Source organism: Eulemur rufifrons, chromosome 5 (assembly GCF_041146395.1).
Source record: "Eulemur rufifrons isolate Redbay chromosome 5, OSU_ERuf_1, whole genome shotgun sequence".
NCBI classification, from domain to species: Eukaryota; Metazoa; Chordata; class Mammalia; order Primates; family Lemuridae; genus Eulemur; species Eulemur rufifrons.
Genome location: NC_090987.1, coordinates 41,354,378 through 41,361,606, shown reverse-complemented (window position 1 = coordinate 41,361,606; position 7,229 = coordinate 41,354,378).

The following is a 7,229-nucleotide window of genomic DNA, read 5'->3' as shown; positions in this document are numbered from 1 at the left end:
TTTTTTTTCTGGCTTTTGAAATCCCAAATTCTGGGAACCACTAATCCTGACGGTTGCCTTTATATGTATACATGATTTAGGAGTGTGCTGTTGTGCATCATTCCTCCTCCCTGTACATGAGAGCTGTCTTTGATCATGTGCAAAGCTCTCTTAAAGAAAGTGATGTAAACCCAGCTTCTCCTGGTTCCAAGAAAACATAACTGTCACATTGGGCAAATCACCTAATCTTCCTGGGCCTTCATTTTCTTATTAAAATGAGGAAGTTGGGCTGGGACCTCTCAAGGTTCTGTCTAAATCTAACATTCCGTGATTGAAGTGAATACATGAGAGATGGGAAAGGCTGAAATACAAGTCTGGGCCTTGAGGTGAGAGGTCAAGGGCAGAGGGAGAACCCTGTCTCCTAATTTGCCTCAAAAGCAGAGTGAAAGAAAAATTTTGTAATTTATTTAGAATTCTGAGCTACAAGATTCTATGAACTCATATGCAAATTAGGTTTTATGAGATGTTCTGAGTGAGATGAAATGTAAAATTTTTGCAAAAATATATGACTTTTGTCCAAAAGTAGACAATATGCTTTTTGTACAAAGATCTGTAAAGAAGAAACTGACCAAAATCAGATATAAGGATCATGCTAAGAATAGCAACAAAAAGAACAACAGAATTTGTTCAGAATTTGAGAACAATAATAGAACAACTCAGCCCACTGAGTGCCAGCTCTCTCGACTGAACTTTGCATTCATTGTCCTGTTGAATCCCGCAAGGTAGGTCTGATCATCCCTTTTATAGCTCCAACCATTGGCAGAGCTATGATTTGACCCAAATTCCCTTACCTTGAAAGCTCCCACTCCTGTGGCCACTCCTTTAAAACAGAACCTTGCTTCTCAAGGTGTGGCCTGATGACCGGCGGTGTGGGCACCACCTGGGAGCTTGCTGGAGCATCTAGGGCCCCACCCCAGCCTGTTCAAGCCAGGGCCAGATTTAACAGGACTCTCAAGGGTTGACATTCACGCGAAGGCTTGAGAGCGCTGTTTAGATGACTCCTTTTAAAAAAAAACTTGTCCTACTGTTAATTCATATCAAGTGTTGCCTTGCTTTATGGTTGAAGAGGAAAAGCACCACACTAGGGATGGAGAGAACGACGTTCTGGTTGGGGAGGGTGGACTCCTTGTTCTCTTTTTGGGGTGTGAATTTCTGACCCCCTCCTCCCCGTTTCCTTCCTTGAAAACTGGATCTGTCGGAATGTACTGCACCGAGAGTGAACCCTAACGTTAAACTATGGACTTTGGGCGATGACGATGTGTCAATGGAAGTTCATTAATTGTAACAAACGGACCACTCTGGTGCCCTCTGTGGGGACGCTGACAGCAGGGGAGGCTGTGCCTGTGTGGGGACAGGGGATGTTTGAGAACACTGTATTTTCTGCTCAGTTTTGCTGTGAACCTAAAACTGCTCTAAAAAATAAAGTCTATTCAAAATTGAGTATGTGAGCTGTGGGCCTTGCCAGAGATAGGACTGCCAGTAAGATAATGCTAATGCCTGTTAAATGCTTTTCTTAAAAAAATCACCTAGATAAAAGGTGCTTTTGAAAGAGAGGGTTTTGTTGAGGGCCATGATCTCATGCTCTGGCAGCACTGGTGGGAGAGGAGTCCAAGGGAAACCCAGGGCGTTGACATGTGGGTGACTCAGGTGCCAGCCCTGCTGACTGCGAGCGGCCAAGCTGATCAGTCACCGGGGCCTGCAGGCAAAGGCTGTGCTCTCCTGCCTGCCCTTGGAAGCGCTGGATCCTCACTGTTTTTGCTTCTCTCTGGTGTTCTGGGCTGTGTTTCCCCCATTGTCCTTAAATAGGTGGTCCTGACCTGTGGTGGCTCCTTCAATGGCTCTGCCGACACGGGGCGGCCCTGCACCTCGGGTTATAAGGACTCTGTGTCCTTGCTGTCAGTCCCTGGGGCAGGTGACATGCCTGAAACACCCTCTACCCCCTTGTACGTATTTTATTTGTTTGGGTTTATTTAGTAATATTCCCTTACATATGTATTAAGCTTTTCTTTTCTTTTTTTTTTTTTTAACTTTTTATTCCTGCCATTTCATTTGATTCTTAAGACAGCGTCTGGTCAATGGGTGGATGATAGTATTAGGAAGGCAGGCTGGGTGTTATTTATCCTACAGATATCACAGAAACAGAGGTTGAAAGGGTGAGGTGACCTGCCTAAGGTCACACAGCTCCATGCTGGTGGGTGACGTGGGCTGAGGCTCCCGGGACTGTCCTCACAAATCCCAAGATATCTGGGGTCTCACGATGCTGCTTAAGTACCAACTAGGTCAGCAAAATGAGTGCTGCTTTGCTTGTTAGCCATGGAGGGAGAACATTTATGGGATTCTTCCAAAGTCAGCCCTTTCACTGGGGATTTAGGATCAGGGTGGAAACCAATATGGTCATTTTTCTTGGTGGGCTGTGCCGTCGCTAAGCACCTAAATAAGCCATTCTTTTGTTTATCCATGGTGCTGAGTTTTAAGAAACAAAATACCCGGGAAAATAAGGCCGAGAAAAATAGTTAATCTTGGCTTGGCAATGCCAGGCTCGGGTCTCATCCGCATAATGAGGAAACCTGGTGAAAGCACAGTGCTCTCAGCAAGCCGAGGCCTTTGCTGACAAGATGAATTGTCAGAATTTGAGGCAAATGGTCCAAGTAGCTGTTTAGTGTCTTTGGCTTTCACGGCTTCCATTCCAAGCCAATAATGCACTTCTGGGCCCCCCAAGTGACCTGTGTTCTAGCAATTTCCCCCGCAGGTGGCTTATTCATTAGCAAATGTGAGAAACTACTAATTAGCACCCCTGTACTGTGTTAAAGCAGTCTAGATTATTGGGGTGTTTAAAAAGGAAAACAACTTCTCCTTCCATCCTCTTCCCTTCTGAGATACTTGGATGAACACAGGAAGGACATGTCCATTAATGAAACCACCATAGCAGATTTTTTTTTTTTTTTTTTTAGAAACAGAGTCTCACTCTGTGGCCCAGGCTGGAGTGCAATGGTGTGAACACAGCTTAATGTGGCCTCGAACTCCTGGGATCAAGCAATCCTCCTGTCTCAGCCTCCTGAGTAGCTGGGACTACAGGTGCATGCCACCACACCTAGCTAATTTTTACATTTTTTTGTAGAGATGAAGTCTCTCTATTTTGCTCAGGCTGGTCTGGAACTCTGGCCTCAAGCTATCCTCCTGCCTTGGCTTCCCAAAGTGTTGGGATTACAGGCATGAGCCACCATGCCTCTCATTAAGACTTTTTAAATTAAAAATATGAATGTAGAAAGAGTACTAAAAAAGATGAAAAAAATTTTAAAAACTCTCAACACTACCATCCTAATATGATCAAAGTATTTTTACATTTGTATTTTCTAGTCTTTGTGCACAAATAAATACACATTTATTTGGCACTGTGGCAAGTTCATCATAACATATCCATTTAATGTCATCCTTTTTAAACTTAATATTATATATATATAATATACATATACATATTTCCTTATGTTTATGCATTGTCTTCATAATGATCATTTTCAGTGTCTGCATAGTATTCATTATGTCAACACCTTGAATCCACTAACCAACCAATCTCAATTTTTTAAAAAATTTAGACTGGGCCTGGTGGCTCACACCTGCAATCCTAGCACTCTGGGAGGCTGAGGTGGGAGGATCAGTTGAGGTCAGGAGTTCAAGACCAGCCTCAGCAACAGTGAGGTCCCATCTTTACTAAAAGCAGAAAAAATTAGCCGGGCATGGTGGTGCATGCATGTAGTTCCAGCTACTCGGGAGGCTGAGGCAGAAGGATCACTTGAGCCCAGGAGTTTGAGGTTGCTGTGAGCTAGGCTGATGCCACGGCACTCTAGCCCAGGTGACAGAATGAGACTCTGTCTCCAAAAAAAAAAAAATTGAAAACAATATTTATTGTAAATTATATTTAAACAATATAAAATATTTGGTAGAGATGAGAAGACATGCAAAATTAAATATAAAGTTAGAGAACAGTGCTGTGTATTTTTCTCTTTTTAAAACTTTTATGGTATATATTTAAGGTACATAACATGATGTTTTGATATGCTTGTCTTGATATACATAATGAAGCGGTTACTACAGTCAAGCACATAAACATACCCGTCATCCGCATGGTTACCTTTTTTCTTTTCATGTGTGTGGTAAGAGTACCTGAAATCCACTCTCACGGCACAATTACCTACATATGATATTCCTACAATATTATTAACTCTAGTCCTCATGTTGTACATTAGATCTCTTAAACTTATTTATCCTATATAACTGCATCTTTGTACCCTTTGACCAGAGGAAATGAAATCACCACCTTGTAAAGACATCTGCACTCCCGTGTTCGCTGCGGCATTATTCACACTAGCCAAGACATGGGACCAGCCAAAGTCTCCATCCACAGATGAATGGAAAAGAAATTGTGGTGTGTGTTTGTTTATATGCTCACACACTTATATAAACACACACACAATGAGACATTATTCAGCCTTAAAAAAGAAGGAATTTTGTCATTTGAGACCATATGGATGAACCCATGGGACATTATGCTAAGTGAAATAAGTCAGGCACAGAAAGAAAAGTACTGTATGGTGTTATTTACACATGGAATAAAATAAAAAAAAAAGGAATACAGGAGGTGGGGTGGGGCAGGAATTGGGAAGATGCAGGTACAGAGGTACAGAGGTACAGTTCTGGCCACAATTCCTTTTTTTCTTTTTTTTTTTTTAGAGATAGGGTCTCACTGTGTCACCCAGGCTGGAATGCAGTGGCCTGGTCACAGCTCCCTGCAGCCTCAAACTCCGAGGCTCAAGCAGTCTTCCTGCCTCAGCCTTCTGAGTAGCTGGGACTACACGCATGAGCCACCACACCCAGCTAATTTTTTCCATTTTTTTTTTTGTTAAGATAGGATCTGGCTATGTTGCCCAGGCTGGTCTCGAGCTCCTGGCCTCAAGCAATCCTCCTGCCTTGGTCTCCCAAAGTGCTGCGATTACAGGCGTGAGCCACAAAGTCCACTAACTGATTCCTTTGATGGTCATTTTGATTGTTTCTAGATTTTCTGTTATTGATGTGACCAGGAACATCTTTGCATGTACATGCTTTGAAATTGTTTTCTTGAGAAAAATGTCAGCAGTGACAACTGAAAAAAGGAAATTAAGGGGAGAGAGTTGGTGCCACTCTTCTCCCTCTGTCCCCTCTGGAGGGAGAGGCACCGTGCTTTCCAGGTAGCTCATGGGGTTGTTTGCTGAGCTTTCTCAGTCCCTATAAAATAGCCCTCCCCTGCTCCTTCCACTTCTGCCTTTATTCCCTCCCGCTCTCTTTCTCACTAACTCTCCTCCTCACTCTCTCTCCTAGGCCCACACCTGCTCCCCGAACTCTTCCATCCCCCCAACCCTGAAAGGCTCTCTCATCTGAATGAGCCAACTTTTCTCTCCTGGCTCCTTTTGAAGATCTGCCCCCAAAGGGAGGGGGAGGGGGAGGGGAACAACACACTTGAATCTTATCAGCCCTCTGATCTGGTGTCTCATCTGAACATTATTTCTTGTACTACTTACATCACAAGCCCTTAAGGCATGGGCCATGCCTTTACATGTGCCACCGAGAACAGAGAGCGCTGTTGGCACTCGGCAAATGTGTGATGTTGTTATTGTAAGGTGTTAATAATTGGAAGAGGTGAGTAGATGTTCTGGGGAGGTAAAACTAGTGCTAAGAAATGGGAGGGGGTGAGGAATGGGCTTCCTGGGAAGACCATTAAGGAAAGAGTCTTCCCTAGAAGGGAGCGATTCTGACCTTTGACCTTTCACCCATGTCTTCAGAAGAGCGCCCAGGGTGCTGCTAGTGGGAGATGTGGCATCTAGTGGGTGCTTGAGTGGCGTGCTGTCCACTGGAACAAATGTCCAGGACTCATGGAGCATTTCGAGTCCTGTGAAGTTAAATTTAGGGCCGTAGACGAGGCAGTGACAGGCAAACCACCTCTGGAATCATCCTTCAGTGACACTGAGCAATGAGACCCAAACTCCTTGACAATTTCTACATTTTAATATTTTAGTCTGGGAACGGAGGGTTAACTTTAGACAGGATTTTTCAAGTACGAAAACGTCATGTTGGGTCAAGCCTGTGGGATGAATCATTCATTCTTCATGCCTTCAATGAGGGGTATAGAATTTGTTCTTTTTGACTTTATCCTAAGATATTAGTAATACATACCTAATCTCCCGTAATAACTCAGGGAGGTTATTAAGGTTACGAAGGTCTTTAGGTGGAAATCACATCAAGTAGGATAGGAACAAAATCCTGTCTGGTAAGGTCCTTTCGCATCAGATTTTAAAACAATTTAGATGAGTGGGATGTTTCTATAAATGGGTTCTTCCTATTGCTGAATCTGTTTTTGTATTTGAAATGTGTTGATGTTTATTAATTTACTACTATTTTCATACAAATTGCATATGAGGGGTACCTATAACTGTTTACATATTGTCCTAGAGCTTACCAAGTGCTTTAACAAACATTTTCTCTTTGTTCTCACAAGGGTTTGCTTCGGTTTTACAAAGGAAGATACTGAGGCAAAAGAGGTTCAGTGATTCAGGCAGTGAGTTGCTGAGTCAGAGTTTAAACTCAACATCAGATACTTGTCCAGTGTTGCAACTGTCTCTCTGATATGGGAAATGATGGTGATTTCAGACTTTCTTTGGTGTTTGTGAGGATTCTGTGATTTGCTCCCATTGGTTTTTTCTTACTGTCTTTCTGCCTGTCTTGTGGGTATCATTCTTGTGTTGTTAAAATTCCAGAGAAACCGTTGGACTTTGAAATAGTCAATAAATGAAGCGCAGAAATGGCAGCCTCAGGTACTGTCATGAGACACAGATCTGGAAGAGAGGAGGAAAGGGTGGTCCGTCAGCTGACAGCACCCACTGGAGGCCGCGCGAAGCCCATGTGACATTTACATGGATGTTCTGTCGGGCAGGTTGAGGGAGAATCGATGCTTTTAGGCTCTTTCTGGAAGGCTCTGCCTGCACCAGGAATGCCGAAAAACTGAAGTGATGATGCTGCCTTGCGTCTCCCATAGATTCAGGCTCTCCTTGATACGTTTTGGTGCCCCAGCAGGAGAGATTATTTTTGTAGACAGCCAACAGATAAACATAAGGGTTCATCTTTGTTTTAATTAAATCATGTAAATTGCTTATCTGTGTCTT